At 39.2% G+C, this 22,023-nt stretch overlaps 2 non-coding genes across 2 annotated transcripts; both read left to right on the forward strand.

Moving 5' to 3' along the window:
* The first annotated feature begins 17,049 nt into the window (after positions 1–17,049).
* On the forward strand, positions 17,050–17,155 carry LOC140885963 (small nucleolar RNA R71). Its single transcript, XR_012151374.1, has one exon. It is a non-coding gene; the product is annotated as a small nucleolar RNA R71 (small nucleolar RNA).
* Positions 17,156–21,537: 4,382 nt separating this feature from the next.
* Positions 21,538–21,644, forward strand: LOC140885741 (small nucleolar RNA R71). The gene has a single exon (XR_012151159.1). It is a non-coding gene; the product is annotated as a small nucleolar RNA R71 (small nucleolar RNA).
* The last annotated feature ends 379 nt before the right edge of the window (positions 21,645–22,023 follow it).

The following is a 22,023-nucleotide window of genomic DNA, read 5'->3' on the forward strand; positions in this document are numbered from 1 at the left end:
CCAAGAAGGTGGAATTCCTTGAAACAAACACTTTTGTTTCAGTAGGATGATAGAAATAATATCCGATTGAATTCTTCGGATACCCTACAAAATAACATAAGATGGATCGACTATCCAACTTATCTCCCACTGTCTGCTTCACGTAAGCAGGACATCCCCAAATCCTCAAGTACGAATACTTAGGAGCTTTGCCATTCCATAACTCGTATGGTGTTTTATCTACTGCTTTAGTGTGAACGTTGTTCAACAACAAAACCGCCGTTTCAAGCGCGTAGCCCCAAAACGATGGTGGGAGCTCAGTGAAGCTCATCATGGATCGAACCATGTCCAACAAAGTTCGATTGCGACGCTCCAAAACACCATTAAGCTGAGGTGTCATAGGAGGAGTCCACTGAGAGAGAATCCCATTCTCTTTTAGATAGCTCAAAAACTCGGTACTCAAGTATTCTCCACCTCGATCCGATCGAAGTGCTTTAATACTTTTACCTAGCTTTTTTTCTACTTCAGCCTTGAATTCTTTGAACTTTTCAAATTCTTCAGACTTATATTTCATTAAATATAAATACCCATACCTTGAATAATCATCAGTAAAGGTAATGAAGTAGGTGTGGCCAAATTGAGTACCAATTCTAAATGGACCACAAACATCTGTATGGATCAAATCCAACAGATTTTGACTACGCTCAGGTTTCCCCTTGAATGGAGATTTAGTCATTTTTTCTTTCAGGCAGGATTCACAAGTAGGTAGAGAGTTAATATCAGACATATCAAACATGCCCTCTCCCACTAGCTTGTTCATCCTCCTTGAGGAAATATGACCTAGCCTAGCATGTCAAAGATTTGTCGGGTTTTGACTATCGTTTTTCCTTTTATTTGTTGTTACCGGTTTATCGACATAATTTATTGGAACGTCTTTTAATTTTAAGTTATATAGATCGTTTTCAAGTTGTCCATTTCCAATCAAACATTCATTCTTGTAAATATTGAAAATTTCATTCACAAAATTGCAAGAAAAACCATCTTTATCAAGCATAGAAACAGAAATAATGTTTTTAATCAAATCTGGAACAAATAAAACATCTCTCAAAAGTAACTTAAAATCGTTCTGCAAAATTAAATAAACGTCTCCCACAGCTTTGGCTTCAACTCTAGAACCATTTCCGAGCCTCAGCTGGGTCTCACCCATTCTAAGCTTGCGACTTCTTGTCATCACCTGCAAATCATTGCAAATGTGAGATCCACATCCGATATCCAATACCCAAGAAGTAGTATTAAGTGAAACATTTATTTCAATATAAAACATACCCTTCGCAGTTCGCAACTGCTCTAGATATTCCTTGCAGTTACGTTTCCAATGACCGGGTTTCTTGCAGTGATGGCAAACATCCTTGGACTTTTCCATGTTTGAAGCCTTTGTCTTGTTCTTCTTCTCGGGTCCGGTTTTCTAGGATGGGGCAGAATGTTTCTTACCCTTTGTACTTGGCCCCTTCTTAGCAGAAGAAGAGGAGCCCACCAAGAGAACCGGTTTATCCTTCTTTAAAGTGGCTTCATAAGTTACAAGCATATTGACCATCTCTTCAAGGAAGGCCTCTATCTTGTTCATATTGAAATTCACCACAAAACCGTCAAACGATGAAGGAAGAGAGAGAAGTAATAAGTCCACATTGAGTTCATGCTCCAATACCAAATCAAGCGTTACCAACTTCTGAATGAGCCAAATTACACGTACCCCATGATCACGGACCGAAGTCCCTTCACGCATGCGACACGTCATTAACTCTTTTACAGTAGCGAACCTTTCAGCTCTCGATTGAGCCCCAAAAAGTTCCTTGAGTTGTACGTGAATGTCAGCAGCATTCACGGTATCATCAAATCGCCTCTGGAGTTCATCAGACATCGAAGCTTGCATATAGCATTTGGCCTTGAAATCATGGTCCCACCATTTATCAAGTTTGGCCAACTCTTCCGGACTTATATCAGCTGGTGCTTCCTTTGGAGGAGATTTTTCTAACACGCAGAACATCTTCTCCGAGGTCAAGACAATCTTCAACTTACGGAACCATTCCGTATAGTTTGCGCCAGTCAGTTTATTTTGTTCGAGAATAGAGAATAGTGGATTGCGCGAATTCATCTTAATGAAATACTGAAAAGAAACAGACAATAATCAGTGATTGTTTAATTAATTTAATAAGACATAAAATAGGCGAAATTTATTTTATGAATCTCACTCCCACTATTTTAACGATTTCACTACCCTCTAGTGAAAACGGGAAACTGTTTTCCTTAGTGGGAACATGGAGTCCAATTGACAAACTATGGTCCCGAATAATATCAGCCAACCATAATTTTCAAAAGGTAGAGCCCAATTGCTTCCAAAGCAACCTCCACGTTTTTACTTCATGTCCAATAAGGGCCCAATAATATGTCGCCGTTTATTGTGACACGTCAAGATGACCCATCAATATTAAGTTGTGATGGACAGTCGCCATGTGGATCCCTAATAATATGAGCAAATCCCATGGGAGTTCCACCCAACTTACAACATGTGTCGATCCAATGTACAGCTTTTCGACGAAGGGGCCCCCCCAATAATATGAGCCGGACCGTATCCGCGGGTAGCATCTCATACATTGATCGTTGATGGAAGGTAGGAACATTTAAACAATATTTAAATTCCCTTTATTTATCTTGATATCAATTTTAAATCATATTTAAAATGAGGGATTTTAATTTTGAAAATTTGTCTCATCATTTAAAATTTGTATTCTTGCGGGATTCATACAATTTAGTCTAAACATGCATACAACGATAATATCATATATTATATTTTAGGATGATCGATTCCATTACTAATCGACCCGTGGTTGCCAATCACGAGTCTAAGTCCAATCCTAGGTGATATGCAAGTATGCAATGCAATCCTATTACATTGTGCTTCCAATTTACATTTTCTTCAGTCTTTATTGTCTGCTGGGCCCACCACGCTTCCAATCTTCATCTCCCACTAAGTATAATGTATTTACAATAAATAACTATGACAAGTAGGGGATACATTTTAAGGGGTGGGAACGGTCCATAAACCAGGCCCACTTTTATTACATATGACAAATCATATTGGGCCATAAACCAGGCCCATTAATAAATCCAACAACAATAAAAACAAATGTAAATTCCCTAACATACACCTACAAAATTGGTCATAGCAATCGATCATCCTTATCCAATAATATTTAATTCAAAATTAATTTATTGGATAACATGCAATGGCAATTAAATTAAAAAGGATTAAATCATATTCCATATATAAAATCTTATTTTACATACAAAATCATATTTTATCTTTTTATCAAATAAAATCATATTTTACATATAAAATCCAATTTTATACATAAAATCATATTTTACTCAATATTTCCATAAGATCATATCTTATCATCAATTGTACCAAAAATAATTAATTTCATAAAATCTGATTTAACGGATAAAATCTATAAATTTTCCAAAAATTCAAATTTATCCAAAAATCAATTTTAAAATTTTCGGACTCGAACAATTCGATCCAACACCTCGTGGACCAATCAAAAACAATTTTCGATCGGACCAAAAATAGAATTTTAACATATTAAAATTTTAATTAAAAAAATAAAAATTAATTTTCCCGGGCCGCCCGGGACGATCCCGGGCAGCCCGCGCCCCAAAAGGGGCTCGGGCCGGGCAGCCCGTCGCTGCCCCTTGGGCAGCGACAATCGCTGCCCGTGTTTTGCCCGTCAAAAATTTAATTTTAAAAATTTGTTTTGTTTCAAAAACCGAGGCTTAAAAATTTTGTACAATCGATTAATTTAATCGCTTGATCTGAGCAACCTGTCTCTGATACCACTGTTGGAAAACGATGTGTTCAGATCAATCAGAATTGATACCCGGTGCAGCGGAAGTTTTAAAATTTTATATGGAACGATTCCATATCATGGGTATCAAAACTTTACGATTAAATTGTGCGTGTAAAAATTAAATAACAATTAAATTTTTACCTTGAATCTCGAAACGAGATTATGGATACCAACAGATAACTCTGCTCTTGTTGTATATCCCAGGAACTGATGAACGAACAATTCTTCAATCAGGTCCACGAACAGAAGTTTAATCCCTCTGATATACTGCACTAGAAAGTCTATCAGAAGTTTCTACGAAGAGAATTAACGAATTTGATCCGTTAAACAAGACTGCAAATTCAAAATTCACAGGCTGGATTTTCTGACAGAGAGAGGAGAGGGGCGGCGGCCACTAGAGAGAAAACCCTAGTGTTTTCGAAAATTATGCCTTCTGTTGTGTAATTTCTGTACTGCAATAACTTATTTATAATGTGGGCTGCTAACAGCTTAGGGCCCATTAGTCATAACTTCAAGCCTGACAAGCAAAGTCCGCATGTTCAGAAATTAATATAAAATTCATCGTGACTCAGATTGATAAACCAATTTCACCAATGTGCACAGAAACCATTTCTGCATCTTTTAAAGTCAAGATAAATTTTCTGAATCCGAATTCAGTGATTTCCAAAAATGCCCATCCCTATGTCATTTTAGGAAATCTTACTCTTCTACTCTGATATAAGAAGTCCTACTTCTTTGTTCATTAAATTTAACTCTTTAAATTTAACTATCTCAACGGAGATTAAAAATCCATTACTTGTGTGACCCTCAATGATTCAGGGATATAGCTAGCCGTGGGCTCACAACTCCTTGTGACTCGGAACAACAATTTCCGACTTGCCCATCGAATCATGGTAAGAGCGCCTAGCAACATCGCCCCATGATTCCCTAGGTATCACTGATAGTGCCTGCAAGAACCAATAGATTTTGGTTAGCGTACAGTACGGTCCCTTCATCCATATATCCCGATCGAATCAACAACCATTGGTAAATCGAGAGTCGTTCGAGATTCGATAACTATGCAATGCATCTTGAAGATCAAATAGTGACATCGCATGTGCTACTAAGAAACCATTTCTTAAAACACATCATGTACTCTGGCCAGAGATTCGTCACACTAATATCTCCTCAGATTGCATAGGATATCCACACTAGCAAGTATGTGGTGAATCCTTGACAACAAAGCATCGACTCCTATATGTTTCGTAACTGTACCCAATCCCGACACCTGATGACCCCAATAGAGTCGGTAAACGAGTCAAAGTACAGTACTAGCATATAGAGTCTCAATGATGTTTCAAGTAGTAAGGACTAATGGTGTACAACCAAAACCGCGTACTTTATCCACTCGATAAGTGATAATCACTTGGAAAGTCCGGATAGGGTAGTTCGATCATTCATCGTATGAATATCCATTTGCATGCTTTGAACATCTCTATGTTCCATACCAATGAAACGTGATACTCGGCATCGCAAATGCTAGTCTCAATCTCGAGCGATCCTTATCCTTATTAACGGACAGCTCAATCGACTAGGAACTGTTTAGAATATACAGTGACTATAAGATGTGTTTCATGATAGCCATCCCCATGTGCCGCCACATCTTACATACACTATAGTATATTCAAGATCTTCATCTAAACATCTTATAGTATGTCACAACATAATAATATGATAAAAGATAAAGTAAATGCCATTATAAAAGTGTAAATTATATTAAACAAAAGATTGTTTATACATAGAGTCATAAAAGCCCTTAGCCACAAGTTGGCTCACCGGGCACCCACTCTTTCAATTTATTCATTAATTGCCCCTTAAGATTTGAGATTAGCAACCCGAGGCCCCACATAAATCATGTTCAAAAATTCAAAAATAATTCAATCTCAAAAGAAATAAATAAAATAAAGATACAAAGCCGTAGTCTTTCTTCCGTGTCCGGTCGAAAAGTCTTCGTCTTTGTTCCTAAGCAACTTCAAATCTCGATCGAAACTTCCACGAATTTTCTCTCAATAATTTTTCTGTGTTTTTGCGGCTAACTCCCTCCATTAGGTCTGACAAAAGCCTTAAATACGCCTCTAAGATTCGTCCAAACACCTTCCAAAAATATCCCAAAAATTTCCAAAATTAAACACAGCATTCGGCATACAGACAAGACGCGTGGGCGTGCGTCACCAGGCGCGGGCGCGCATGACACTCTGTAAAAATTCCAAAATCCGTTCAACTGACGCGCGGGCATGCCACACCAGGCACGGGCGCGTCTAGCCTTCTGTCCTTGATCTCAAAAACTTCAACATACGAACCATCTTCGCTTGATTCTCTCTTTTCTTGGCTCCTTTGGTTCCATTCATCATACATTCATTATTTCCTATAATTTCTGACATCCAACAAAAACAACAACAACTTCCACATAATTCCGCTCGAAACCACGCAATTATCCAATAATATCAACACAAATTAAGTGCACAAAATGCACTTATCAAATTCCCCCAAACTTAAATGTTTGCTAGTCCCGAGCAAAACCAATCAAGCCTCAAGCACAAAACACTAACTATTCCACTCAACAAATCAAGACCAACCAAGAATTACTATGAAACAATGGTCTTAGAAAAATATTCAGAAAATTTCATCCAATCATATCAAACTATCACTTTTTTTAAAAAAAAGAATCAACAACCCATGCTAGTGAACCTCCAAAACTTACAAATCCCGCAACTCACGTTCAAAATACTCTTATCCAAATCAATTCACATATTCATAGATCATGAGGACTTTCAAAGGTACATGGATCAAACAACAGGATAGATACCTTCGAAAAAAATACAAAAATCAGGTTATTTCACAAAAGAAACGTGTGTGCGAGTTTTGGTCAAAATTTCATATTCATTAAGAGTGGCAATCAATCATCCATAGGCTAGATTCTCGCAACCCTTCTCCACTAGTATATTGGGCAACTGTGACTCGGTCAATAGGACTTAATAAGCTTATAATGCATGGCCTGGCTCATGGCTACAAATGAGGGAAAAGAATTCAAATAAGGAGTAATTCACATTTATGCTCAAACTCTAATTTCAACTCCTTTTCATTCACAACTTCACACTTATTTCACTTCATTTCCATGATTTTTCAAATTTTCACAACTTTTTTTTTTCACAACTTTTTTCAACTCTTTTTTCTACTACCTTTTTCATCTTTTCAATTCATCCACCACACCATTCCATTTTTCACAAATAAAACTAGGAGCATATACCATTTTAGCATTCAAATTACTCCCTTACAGATAGGAATTAGTGTTTAGGCTATTCAGGTAGTCAATGTTGGACCTTGAAATAATGACGAATGGGGGTTTATTCACACGTTTACACGCATGCCATTCGATTATCAATAAAGCTCAAATAGGGTACTAGGGATACATGTATTAATGGGTAGCTTGAAAGGCTCAAACTAATTCAGAAAAATTGTCTAAATCATTCTTAATCACAGTTTTCTCCGTATTTCGACTCAAGGGGTGTCCGAACTAGTTCTAGACAATCTCAATTCACAAGTAAATCATACAAATTTTAACCAGTGCAGAAAGGAATCAATCATCAACAGGAAACGATGATTTCAAACACGACTCAGATCATGTACCTAAAGTACTCGTGTATATCTTGTGAAGGCTTGAAAGGCAACTACGGATAAAATAATGTCAATAAAGATCAGGCCCAAAGATCCGAAAAATTGCCTCATTCATTTCTATGTTTATATGTTTCAACTCAGATTTAAGCACAGTCACAGAATATGTAGGGATTCATTCATCTCATTAGTTCACCCATAAAAATTCTTTTAGTTCAATCATGGAGTTTAGTTAAAAACAATCATTTGCATCATTGGCCAATGTCTTTTCATTTCTTTCATGGTTTCTTGGATTTAACTCACATTCACTCAACAATTCACCCTTTCACAACCTCACAAACTAATCCAATCTCACAAATGCATCCCACCACCACACAATACAGAAGACTAAACACAATAAACAAAAACAAACTAAAACAAAACACACAAAAAGGAATAAAAAAAAATCAGGAACAATTTCAGCAATTTTGAATCACAAAGAAAAATCCCCCCAAACTTGGTACAATCAGTGTCCTCAATGATTTAAACAAGAAATAAATAGGACATGTACCTCAAACGACGACCGTCAGTGGTCGTCGCTGTCATCACTCATATCGTCACTATCAACAGCAGGTGCCGGGTTTGAAGTATTAAAGGCAGGTGGCCACTGAGGATAAGGGGGAAAAGGATGAGCCGAACTCGCCGCTTGAGGAAATTGGTGGCTCAATGCACTAGTGAATCCCATCATGTAATCTATGAAAACGTCATGTATTTGCTGAAAATGATGGAATTCTTGACGATGTTGGCGCAGATCCTCCTCAAGAGATGTCACACGCGCTTCCAAAGATGGTTATGCTTGAGTCTGTGAGGCAGAAGCTCTACTAGCTGCTGCGCTAGCATTGAAAGCTCGTCGTGCAGCATGTTCTCTCTGTTCGCTAGCTGATGGATGGCACATGGAAGAACCCCCACCGGTTATCAGGGCCGTGGGCTTCAATAACTCTTCAGTCGGGCTCCAATCTACACCCACTGCTTCGCATAAATCCGTAATAAGAGATGGCAAAGCTAGGCCCCCCCCTCGAACGACCAGTGAAGACGTTCTGAATGGTCTCTTGACAAATTCGGCCTAAATCCATGGACATGCCCTCTACAATGCAATATACTAGAATTGCCCTCTCCCTTGTGACCTCATTGTGAGACCCCGATTCTAAACTCGAAATAATTAAACATAATCGAACACGGTAAGTCGCGAAAACAAATCAGAATTTTTTTTTTTTTTTTAAAAGACAAGCCTCGCGCCCGCGCGAGCTATCGCCTCGCGCGTGCGCAGGAAAAAGGGCCAGTGGCCTCGAGGGAAGCTCGCGCCCGCGCGAGGAAGGGGCTCGTGCGCGCGCGGGCAAAAATACCCGAGCCACTCCAGGCAGCTCGTGCGCGCGCGAGGACAGGCCTCGCCCGCGCGCAGGCCAAACGGACAGAAAACAGGGGAACCTGGATAAAATCAAGCCAAACACGTATCAAATCAAATCCAAGCTCCAACAAACAATACAACACGAAATCAGAACATACCACAAGTTCTAAATCCTTCCCGCAATACAAAACAAGTCGAGTTCTAAAATCAGAGTTCCAACGACTCAACAAAACTAATACAAGTTCAGAAAACTCGACCCTACGACGCGGAGTCTCACTTCTATCCATCTCACCCCAAGCTAACCAAGACGACTCGGTCCAGCTCCTGATCCTCCTGTTGCCAAGTTACATATACAAAACAAAGACAACAGCTGGAATAATCCGGTTAGAAATATAATTTCTAAGTAAAAGAGACAGGCATGCAATATCAAATAAACACCTCGTATCAAAATCCACAAACATCAACAACTACAAAGAAAAGGGATGTATGCATGCCTTTAAAACTCGGGACTATCAAATCAGATAATCGAAATTTCAATCGATACTCGATTGGGATCCCGGGGCTAAGTATTCACAACAACCCACCGACACACCCATTCGGGGTGGATGTCGCTCAACTCAACCCCTAGACTTCAGAGCAACTATAAGAAGTATTCTGGTACTTAGAAAATCTCGAAATCTAAGCCCACTTCAATATAGCTCTCTAAATTGTCTAAATTCAAACGAATTGAATAATCGGCTCAATATGAATGCAAGTGTAACAAGATACTCAAACAAGCTCACACAAGCAAATAAACATGTAGTATGTGATTTTCGGGGCTCGAGAATCAATCGAACTCGAGTATTCAACCCCATTCAATTAAAAGTCATCTTTTACCTTTCGAGTCCGTCGAAGATTCAAATCTGAAAATAATAACGAACTCAAATAAATAATCAATCAAATCACAAAACTTCATAACAAGGAAATTCAATCAATATACCATCTTCAATTCTCGACACGACTCAACTTCCAAGTTCAATCCAATTCCAAGACTTCAATCCAAATCTGAAAATGAAGAATATATGGATTCGGTAACAATCTACCAATTCAATCAAACCCGGAAGTCAAACCGAAACAAAACAACCCAAAATCCAAACTCGATTCCGACGGCATAACGGCTATAATCGGTCAAACCAAAAATCTCCAATAACATCCAACAATCCCAAATCATCCAAAACAACTCCTCAATCAACAAAACAAATCAAAAACCATCAAAATCCAACAAAATCTCACAACCCCATTTTCGAATTTAATTCCAAAAATCATATAAAATCCAAACTTCGTTCTTTTTCCAAACCGACTTCGAATACACGATCTATACTAACTCAAGAATGACATACTCCAATATTATCAAATTCTGACAACTCAACAAAATCGAAGTTCAAGAGATCGAAGTAAAACTTACGTCTAAACGAAGCCCTCGTTGTGGTGATTGTGAATCTCAACTCGGAAATGAAATCTAACGATCGGATCGAGCGAATTGAACGGAAAGAAAAGCTTAGAAGTCGCCTCTCATGGCTTCCGGGAGAGAGAAATTGAGAGGGAGAGAGTGGGGAGGAAGGAGAGGTATGGGGTGAGGTGATGGGTATGTCAACTTGAATCTATTAATAATATATAAATCCAACTTTTGCATTTCAGTCCTTTATTTCTCCAATCTTGCAAAGTAACCCCCTGCTAAATAACAAAACAATCCTCAATCACTGAAAACCCTGATTATCTCGATTAAACTCAATTATAGTAAAATCAGGGCATTACACTCATGATCATTGTCAGTTGGTTTTAGTTTAGCGCAAACCAGAGCATACCACCTCTTGGCATCCCTTTTCAAATCAATCTTCCTCAACTTGGATGGTTTGAAATCACTTCCCAACCTCCATATAGCACCCTCGACACAGATAGATTGGATAATAGCATCATAATCAATATCCCCAGATCGATATGCCACATACTCATCATTGTCTATTGGCGGGATATGAAATAAAGTGTTAATTGCAACCGAATCAAATGGCACCATGTGTCCTCGCACTAATACTTTGAATTCAACGTGTTTCACCTTAAGATTGGCATAGAACTCTCGCACCAATGAAATAACAGCTTCTTGAGGCTGCTTAACAAATTTGAGCCACTGACGCTGTAGCACCTCATCCCCAACATTACACCGTATGATGCCATTTGGCTCAAAACCAATTGTGGTATCGAATCCTCTTTCAGGCAAAATATTTTTGGATAACAACGCTTGATAGTTCTCTTCGGCCTGTTTATTCCAAAAACAATGATCATCGAAATTCGGAGCCGAAGAAGAGGATTCGCCCAACTTTGTTTTCTTCTTTGGAGCCATAAATCAAACACTTGGAAGACACAATACTAACTTGAAATTCAACAAGAACAATCAACACTCTTGATACCCCCAAACTATCATTTCAACTTTCTCGTCAACGTGAAACGAGCATCGACAAAACGAATGCAAAATACCCCAACTCGTAGACAAATCAATGCTACAATCTCCACTATTTCAATAACCCCATAAACAGAACCGTGCACACCCGTGATCAGAAAGACTTACCACCTTTGCCAGATGAACCTCCATACAGCATCCTGAAAATATAAATTCGGACTGAGCTCTGTGTTACGCCCTCGAACAAACAATTAGAGATTAGAGCAAACAAAATTTGAGAAGGTAAAGAGGGAGAATTGAGGGAAGAGAACAAAAAGATAGAGATAAAAAGGAAAAGATTGACAAAAGAGGAAGATATTGATAGTAATCGGCACTTTGGAGAGAAAAAGAGATGGGAGAAAAGGAAATAGAGGGTAGAATTAGAAGAGAGAATGAGAGAAAGAAGGATAGAAATCGGGCAATATGTGCAGACGAGGCGGGCGCGCATAGACAACTGCTCCTGTTATTTTTCTTCATAAATCGACGCGCGGGCGCGCCCCAATGACAGGTGCCCGCGCATAGAACTCTGTAAAATTGCACTTGTTTTCATTATTTTCAAGCGCGGGCACGCCAAAAGTGAGGCGGGCGCATATACTCATCTGTAAAAGACTACGAGGTTGACATTTCTTCACACGCAGGTGTGCCACAGGAGAGGCGGGCGCGCATAGCCATCTGAACCATTTCTTCATTGTTATTTTCGGGACACGCGGGCGCGCCAGACGAGAGGAGGGCGCGCATGACATTCTGGAAATGGTTGCTAAAAATGAAATAAAAGGAAGAAAAATAAATAAAAATCAAGAAAATGACAAAATTCAAAGCAAAAACTGAAAAGACAAAATTAAAACTAAAAGAACAAATGGGTTGCCTCCCATTTAGCGCTTGTTTTATAGTCCTCAGCCGGACTTTTCACCAGTTTTAAGCCGGGTCTGTGAGGAGAGTACTCTCAGTACTTTGTACTTCAGTACCATAATAATGTTTCACCCTTTTCCCGTTCACTTTGAATATTCTTCCATCTTTACATCGCAGCTCAATCGCACCGTGCGGATATACCTTCTCCACCATAAATGGTCCAGACCATCTGGACTTCAATTTTCCTGGAAACAATTTTAAACGGGAGTTAAATAACAATACTTTCTGACCTGGTTCGAATTCGCGAGATACAATGTTCTTGTCATGCCACTTCTTTGTTTGCTCCTTGTAGATCTTGGCATTCTCATATGCATCATTTCGAAACTCGTCTAATTCTGTCAACTGTAATTTACGTAACTCCCCCGATGCTTCGATATCCATATTCAGCTTCTTGACCGCCCAAAATGCTTTATGCTCTAACTCCAAAGGCAAATGACATGCCTTACCAAACACCAACCTATACGGTGACATCCCAATCGGTGTTTTAAACGCAGTGCGGTATGCCCATAATGCGTCATCCAGCTTGAGCGCCCAATCTTTTTTATTCATCTTCACTGTCTTCTCTAATACTTGCTTGATTTCTCGGTTAGAAATTTCCGCTTGACCATTAGTTTGCGGATGATATGCACACGCCACCTTATGCCTGACACCATACTTAGTGAGCAAGGTATTAAAAATTTTATTACAAAAGTGTGTACCTTCGTCACTGATTATTGCGCGTGGTGTTCCAAACCGTGTAAAAATGTTCTTCTGCAGATATTTTACTACAACACGAGCATCATTAGTAGAGGTGGAAATTGCTTCCACCCATTTCGACACATAATCCACTGCCAATAGGATATAAGTGTATCCAAAAGAAGGAGGAAAAGGACCCATAAAATCAATACCCCACACATCAAATAATTCCACTTCTAAAATGTTTGTGAGGGGTAATTCATGCTTTCTAGAAATATTTCCCGTTCTCTGACACTTATCACATGATTTCACTAAGGTATAACTATCTTTAAATAACGTAGGCCAATAAAAACCGGATTGTAATACCTTAGCGGCAGTTTGGGTGGCTCCAAAATGTCCTCCATAAGGAGAGGAATGGCATTGTTCCAAAATTTCAGCTGCCTCTTGCCCCGCCACACATCGTCTAATCAATTGATCAGCACAATGTTTGAAAACATAGGGATCATCCCATAAGTAGAACTTAACATCATGGAAAAATTTCTTTTTCTGATGTCGGTTCAACTCTGGAGGCATAGCACCACAAGACAAAAAATTCGCAATATCAGCAAACCATGGGATATAGGAACTTACCTCAAAGATCTGTTCATCCGGAAACAGTTCCTTTATGTTCTCTTCCTCTTTAACGTCTTCTAGCTCCAATCTCGACAAGTGATCTGCAACTTGATTTTCACTCCCCTTCTTGTCCTTGATCTCAAAATCAAACTCTTGTAGAAGTAGAATCCACCTTATCAAGCATGACTTAGCGTCCTTTTTGGCAAACAAGTAGTGAATCGCTGCATGGTCAGTATAAACAACTACTTTAGTACCAATTAAATATGGACGGAATTTATCAAAAGCAAAAACTACTGCAAGCATCTCTTTTTCTGTAGTAGTGTAGTTTTGCTGGGCGGCATCCATGGTGCGACTGGCATAGTATATGGCTCTGAACATCTTATTTCTCCTCTGGCCTAATACAGCGCCTACTGCATAGTCACTCGCATCGCACATAAGCTCAAAGGGCTCCTTCCACTCCGGCACAATCATGATGGGTGATGTGGTCAACGCCGTCTTGATCTTTTCAAAGGCCTGCAAACAATCATCATCAAAAATGAATGTAGAATCTTTTTCAAGTAAATTACACAAAGGTTTTGTGATTTTAGAAAAATCCTTGATGAAACGCCGATAAAACCCTGCATGGCCTAAAAAGCTTCTGATTCCCTTGATATTCTTTGGAGGTGGAAGCTTCTCAATTGCAAATGGGTTTTGTGATTTTAGAAAAATCCTTGATGAAACGCCGATAAAACCCAGCATGGCCTAAAAAACTTCTGATGCCCTTGATATTCTTTGGAGGTGGAAGCTTCTCAATTGCAACCACTTTGGCTCGATCCACCTCTAATCCATTGGATGACACTTTATGTCCAAGGACAATGCCCTCTTGAACCATAAAGTGACATTTTTCCCAATTTAGCACTAGATTCTTTTCCTGGCACCTCTGCAAAACAAGAGACAGATTATGCAAGAAATGATCAAAAGAGGTACCAAATACAGAAAAGTCATCCATAAAAACTTCCATCACGTCACCATATCTGCAAAAATCGCCATCATACACCGCTGAAAAGTTGCAAGTGCATTACACAATCCAAAAGGTATCCTCCTGAAAGAAAACGTGCCATAGGGACACGTAAAAGTAGTCTTCTCCTGATCCTCTGGCACGATAGCGATTTGATTATAACCTGAATAACCATCTAAGAAGCAGTAATAGCAATAACCAGCAAGTCTGTCAAGCATTTGATCAATAAAAGGAAGTGGAAAATGATCCTTACGAGTAGCTTTGTTCAACTTTCTATAATCTATACAAACTCGCCAGCCAGTTACTGTACGTTTGGAGATTAACTCATTATTTTAGTTTTTAACCACAGTAATCCCACCCTTCTTAGGCACCACTTGAACAGGAGATACCCAACTACTGTCATAAATAGCATAAATCACTCCCGCATTCAACAGTTTTAACACTTCTTTCTTAACTACTTCTTTCATCGCGGGATTCAACCGCCTCTGGTGATCAACATAAGGAGTATAAGACTCTTCCATCAAAATTTTATGCATGCAAATTGTTGGACTAATACCCTTAATGTCAGAAATTGACCATCCTAACGCAGTTTTAAAATTTCTCAGAACTCTCAACAACTTATCTTTTTCTACAGCAGACAGATGAGCAGATATAATAATAGGATAAGTAGAATTTTCACCCAGGAATGCATAACATAAATGTGCAGGCAATTCTTTCAAATCATGAGTTTCAGTGGATACCTCTGGTGCACTATTCTCCAAAGCTTCAGATTCCTTAGGACTTACCATCTTTTCTTTTGGAGCGCTGTCAAGGATTGCTTTTTGCTCATTTAACTCCCAATATTCTTCCTTATCAACCACCTCATCCGCCACCAAACATCTTTCGAGTGGATCGGTAATTCCTGCACATGAAAAGGAGTTATGAGAATCAATAATTTCAATTCTCTTACATGTACTTACCTCATTTGGGCCCCTCATGGTGTGATAAATATTAAAAATCACCGCTTCACCACCAACTCGAAGTGTGAGTTCTCCCTTGTGGACATCGATCAATGCGCGTGCAGTAGCTAGAAAAGGTCTCCCAAAAATCAAGGGAGTTTCTTCATCTTCATCCATGTCCAAAATCACGAAGTCTGCTGGAAATATGAACTTATCGACCTTTACCAAAACATCCTCCACAATACCCCGTGGGTATGTGATACTCCGATCAGCTAGCTGTAATGTGATGGTGGTCACCCTGACTTCTCCAAGCTCCAAAGTCCTGTAAACAGAAAAAGGCATTAAATTTATACTTGCTCCTAAATCACATAAAGCTCTATTTACCTTAGAACCACCAATAAAACAAGGGATAGTAAAACTCCCAGGATCCTTCATCTTTTGTGGAAACGTTTTCTGCAGGATTGCGCTACATTCTTCTGTCAAATTCACCACTTCGTTGTCTTGCAATCTCCTCTTCTTAGACATTACATCTTTGATGAATTTTGCATAATTAGGCATTTGTTCCAAGGCATCTGCAAATGGAATATTGATGTGTATCTTCTTGAAGATATCTAGAAACTTGGAAAACTGCTCATCAAGTGCCTTCTTCTTAAACCGCTGTGGATAAGGAAGTTGTGGCTTGTACATCGGTTAAGATTCAGCTTCCTTCTTGGGCTCTTCAACCACAATTTATTCAGTCACTGGTTCTTCACTTTCTTTGGCTTTGCTCTGCTCTTTCTCTTCTAACTTCTTCCCACTTCTCAACTCAACTGCTTTGCACTGCTCTTTTGGATTCACTTCAGTATTGCTGGGAAACTGTCCTCTGTTTTGATCCTTCAAAGAATTTGCAAGCTGTCCAATCTGTGTCTCCATGGATTTCATCATAGCTCCCAAACTACACATGTGTGTCTCCATGCTATCCATTCGAGTTTCAGTCCTCGACATCCTCTTGTTAGATTCAGTAACAAATGTAGACACCACATCCTCCAACGACGCTTTACCTTCCCCTTGATTTGTATTGAATCCCGGAGGGGGGTTTCAACACATTTTTGTTGTTGGCATAGGAAAAATTTTCCTGTTTACGTAAACCAGGATGATAAGCATTAGGTGGAGGGTTACCTCGATAGCTTCCATAGCCTCTGGGATTGATATATTGAGCTTCCTCAGGTGGATGAGATTCATCTATGGCAACCGACACACCTGCAGGTTCTGCGATATTTACCTTGTTCAGAGAGGCAACTTGTGTACTCAATGCAGATAGCTATGTAGTGATGGATGTGAGAGGATCCACACTGTATACTCCCTTCTTGACTCCCATACGTTCAGACAGCCATTGATAACTATTGATAGTCATCTGTTCCAGCATATCATAAGCCTGAATGGGGTCCTTGGCGAATATGGTACCTCCAGCAGCAGAGTCCACAGACATTCTTGTAGGCGTATTCAGCCCATTGTAGAAAAACTCTATTTCTTCCCAATCTGCAAAATTATGATTAGGACAACGCCTTAATAAATCTTTGTACCTTTCCCATGCCTCATATAGCTGTTCTGAATCATGCTATTGAAAGGTACTGATCTCAATCTTCAGCTGGGTTTCCTTTGATGGTGGAAAGAACTTTTCCAAAAATTTCACAGCCATGCCCTCCCAAGTTGTTATGCTTCCTAGTGGCAATGACTGCAACCAGCTCCGTGCCTTGTTCCTGAGAGAAAAAGGAAATAGCCGTAAGCGTATTATATCCTCAGAAACACCATTTATTTTTACTGTATCAGTAATTTCAAGAAAATTGCGCAAGTGTAAATGAGGATCAGCTTGACAGCTCCATTGAATTGGTTCTGTTGAACCATGTTAATTAAGGCCGACTTCAACTCAAAGTTGTTGGCATTTTCTCGATTGGACACTTCTACTTGACCACTTGTTTGGGGATGATAGGGTGTAGAAACTTTGTGCTTGACACCATATCTCTTAAAAAGTTTTTCAAAGAGTTTGTTGCAAAAGTGGGTGCCACCATCACTAATAATTGTGCGGGGTGTACCAAACCGGTTAAAAATGTTTTTCTTCAAAAATTTTATGACCACTTGTGCATCATTAGTTGCAAAAGCTTCAGCCTCTACCCATTTAGAAACATAATTGACGGCGACCAAAATGTATTTTTTTGTAAAAGAGTTTGGAAATGGTCCCATTAAGTCGATTCTCCACACATCAAATATCTCACACTCAATAATATTATTCAAAGGAATTTCATGACGATTTGAGATATTACTTGTCCACTGACATCTATCACACTCAATAACAAAAGACCATGCATCTTTAAACAGATTGGGCCAATAGAACCCACATTCAAGTACCTTAGCTGCCGTCTTGATTGGCCCAGCATGGCCACCTACCTCACGGTCATGACAATGACTGAGGATACTTTTTATCTCTCCTTCCGCCACATATCTCCGGATCATCGAATCAGCACAAATTTTAAACAAGAAAGGTTCTTCCCAAAAATAATGCTTTACATCCGACATAAATTTTTTTTTTTGATGAAAAGACAAGTTATGTGGGAGTGTGCCCGTGACCAAGTAATTTTCAAAATTAGCATACCAAGGTGAATTTTTTATGGCAAACAAATTTTCATCAGGAAACCAATCATCTATGTCCTCAATATCATTCTGTGCACAATCAAAAATGAATTCTAGTCTAGAGAGGTGATCAGCTACGACATTTTTTACTCCTTTCTTATCCTTTATCTCTAAATCAAATTCTCGTAAGAGCAGGATCCACCTAATCAACCTAGGTTTTGCATCTTTCTTAGCCAATATGTGTCTTATGGCAGAGTGAACATTGTATACAGTAATTTTCGAAAGTACAAGGTATGAATGGAATTTGTCAAGTGAAAAGACTACAACTAGCAACTCCTTTTCAGTGGTGGTATAATTCAGTTGAGCTTCATTCAAGGTTTTGCTAGCATAGTAAATAGTACGGAATACCTTGTCTATTCGTTGGCTAAGTACCGCGCCAACAGCTGAGTCACTGGCATCACACATGACCTCAAATGGGAGATCCCAATTAGGTGATGTCAGTACTGGTGCAGTTACCAATCTTTCTCTCAGAGATTCAAATGCCTGTAAACAATGGGAATCAAAGTTAAAAGGTGTATCTTTCATCAATAAATAAGATAGAGGTTTTGCAATTTTTGTAAAATCTTTAATGAACCGCCGATAAAAACTGGTATGGCCTAGAAAACTTCTGACTCTCTTGATCGTTGTCAGTGGAGGTAAATTCTGAATGAAGTGCACCTTAGCCCTGTCCACCTCGATTCCCTGCTCAGATATTCGGTGCCCTAATACAATACCTTCTGTTACCGTGAAGTGGCACTTTTCCCAGTTTAGTACCAAGTTCGTCTCCTCGCATCTCATCAAAATAGTATTCGGATTATTCAGACATGCATCAAAAGATTGACCAAAAATGGAAAAATCTCCATGAATATTTCTAGAAAATTTTCAACCATATCATGAAAAATAGCAGTCATGCATCTCTGAAAAGTTGCAGGGGCATTACAAAGACCAAAAGGCATACGTCTATAAGCAAACGTACTATATGGGCAAGTAAAAGTTGTTTTATCCTGATCTTTAGGTGCAATCGCAATTTGATTGTATCCTGAATACCCATCTAAAAAGCAATAAAATTCATACCCAGCAAGTCTTTCTAGCATTTGGTCAATGAAGGGGAGGTAAAAATGGTCCTTACGGGTTGCGTCATTCAATTTCCTATAATCGATACACACACGCCAACCTGTAACTGTCCTAGTAGGTATCAGCTCATTCTGCTCATTCTTAATGACAGTTATCCCACCTTTTTTCGGTACACATTGAACTGGACTTACCCATGCACTATCAGAAATGGGATAAATAATACCTTCATCCAAAAGTTTTATCGTTTCAGCCTTTACTACTTCTTGCATTTTGGGATTCAATCTCCTCTGTTGTTGGACCAAGGGGTTGATGCTCTCTTCCATTAAGATTTTATGCATGCAAATGGATGGATTAATGCCTTTGATATCTGCTACCTTCCAAGCAAACACACTCTTGTGATTTTTGAGAACATCCAGCAGTCTAGCATCCATCTCACCTGTCAAAGAAGAAGAAATTATGATAGGTAAATTTTCATTCTAACCTAGAAATACATATTTCAGATGGGCTGGTAATGGTTTCAATTCAACAGTTGGTGGTTCTTTAAGACTTGGTTTCTAAAGGACTAAATTCTTTCGGTCACCAAGATCTTCGAGTTTGAGCTTGCCACCTTTTCTCCATGACTGATTATCATTCAAGTAAGCAGTCATCTCTTCTATCCCTTCATTGATTTCGTCCTCATGAGAAGGAGATATAAGTGCAGCTTCTAACATTTCCTGAAATGTATCCTGTACATAATCATACAGAAGTGAGTCCACAACATCTATTTGAAAACATTTGTCATTACATTGTGAAAATTTAAGTTCATTAAACACATCAAAGGAGATTTTCTCCTCTCCCACTCTCAGAAGTATTTCTCCTTTTTGGACATCGATGAGTGCTTTTCTTGTTTCCAGGAAAGTTCTTCCCAAAATAAGTGGCATGTCCAAGTCTTCCTCCATATCAAGTACCACAAAATCCACCGGGAAGATGAACTTGTCGACTTTCACCAGCACATCCTCTATTATCCCTCTTGGATATTTGATAAACCTGTCCTCCAATTGCAATGACATCCTGGTGGATTTCAACTCTCCCAAGCTCAGTTTCCTGAAAATAGAATATGGCATTAAGTTTATGCTAGCACCTAAATCACGCAAAGCTTTATGAAATTGCATATCATTAATAACACAAGGGATAGAGAAACTCCCTGGATCTTTTTGCTTAGGTGAGATCTTGTTCTGAACTAGTGCTGAGCAATTTTCTATTAGGCTGATCATTGCATGCTCCTCCAATTTTCTCTTGTTGGAGAGAATCTCCTTCAAAAACATAGCATAGCTGGGCATTTGCATCAATGCATCGGCGAAGGGGATGTTTATATTCAATTTTTGAATACTTCTAGGAATTTAGCAAACTGAGAGTCTATCTTGGCCTTCTTGAGAGCTGCAGGAAAAGGTGGTGGAACAACAATATTTGACTGTGATGTGGGTGGTTGTGTAGAAGTAGAAGACTTACCTTTAGTTTTCTCTAATATAATTGATTCTGGATCTTTCTTGCCTTGTCTCTCAGGTTCAATTCTCTTCCCACTTCTCAGTTCAACTGCCTTGACCTGCTCCTTTGGATTCTTTACCGTGTCACTTGGCAAAGTACCCAACTCTCTGCTAGACATCGCTTTAGTCAACTGCCCTATTTGATTTTCCAAATTCTTAATCGATGCATCCCGATTTTGCAATCTGGTCTCAGTGGATGATATGAACTTCTGCATCATCTGTTCCATGTTTGAATTCTCCTCTTAAGGCTGCTTTCCGTAGTTCTGATTCCCATACTGTCGATTATTCTGTCCTCCCCAAGAAAAGTTCAGATGTTGTTTACACCCTGGGTTATATGTGTTTGAGAATGGATCATTCCTAGGGAGGTTGTGATTTCCCACATGGTTTACCATGCCTTCCTTCGGCTGATATGATGGATTGTCAGTCTGACAATATTTCGTGAAGTGTTCAGCACCACATTTCTCACACCACACTTCTTGAATACGCATCTTAGAATGTCCTAAACCTATCTCTTCAATTCTCTTATTCATGACCTCAAGCTGAGCTGCTACTGAGGTGAATGCATCAACTTGATGAATTCATGCGGATCTCCTGGCTGCACTTCTCTCAGACTGAGGGTGATAACTACTGGATGACATCTCCTCAATTAACTCATATCCATCCTCTGGTGATTTTTGTAATAAATTACCACCTGCAGCTGCATCTAGCATGGTGCGATTATAGTGAGGAAGACCATAATAAAAAGTTTGTACCACAAGACCGTCTGGTAATTGGTGGTGTGGGCATATCATCAATAGATCTTTATAGCATTCCCATGCTTCATAGAGTGTTTTCTGGTCTTCTTGAGCAAAAGTTGTGATGTCAGCTCTCAGCTTCATCGATTTAGATGGTGGGAAGTATTTGGTGAGGAAAGCTTTCGCGAGATCATCCCAAGTAGTGATGGAACCTGCAGGTAAATTTGTGAGTCATGCTTTAGCCTTATCTCTTAAAGAAAAAGGGAATAAACGCAACCGAATAGTGTCATCAGAAACTCCCTGCATCTTGAAAGTATCACAGATTTCTAGAAAATTTGTCAGGTGAGCATATGGGTCATTGATTGTCATCCCACCAAATTGGAATGTGTTTTGCACCATTTGTATGATAGCAGACTTTATTTCAAAATGATTTGCTGCTATGGTTGGCCTGATGAAGCTTGGTCTGGCATTTTCGATGGATGGCAAGGCGCTATCCATCATTGACCTGTAGATAGGTGGT

The sequence above is a fragment of the Henckelia pumila genome, chromosome 2, assembly GCF_033568475.1.
Source record: "Henckelia pumila isolate YLH828 chromosome 2, ASM3356847v2, whole genome shotgun sequence".
In the NCBI taxonomy this organism is placed as follows: domain Eukaryota; kingdom Viridiplantae; phylum Streptophyta; class Magnoliopsida; order Lamiales; family Gesneriaceae; genus Henckelia; species Henckelia pumila.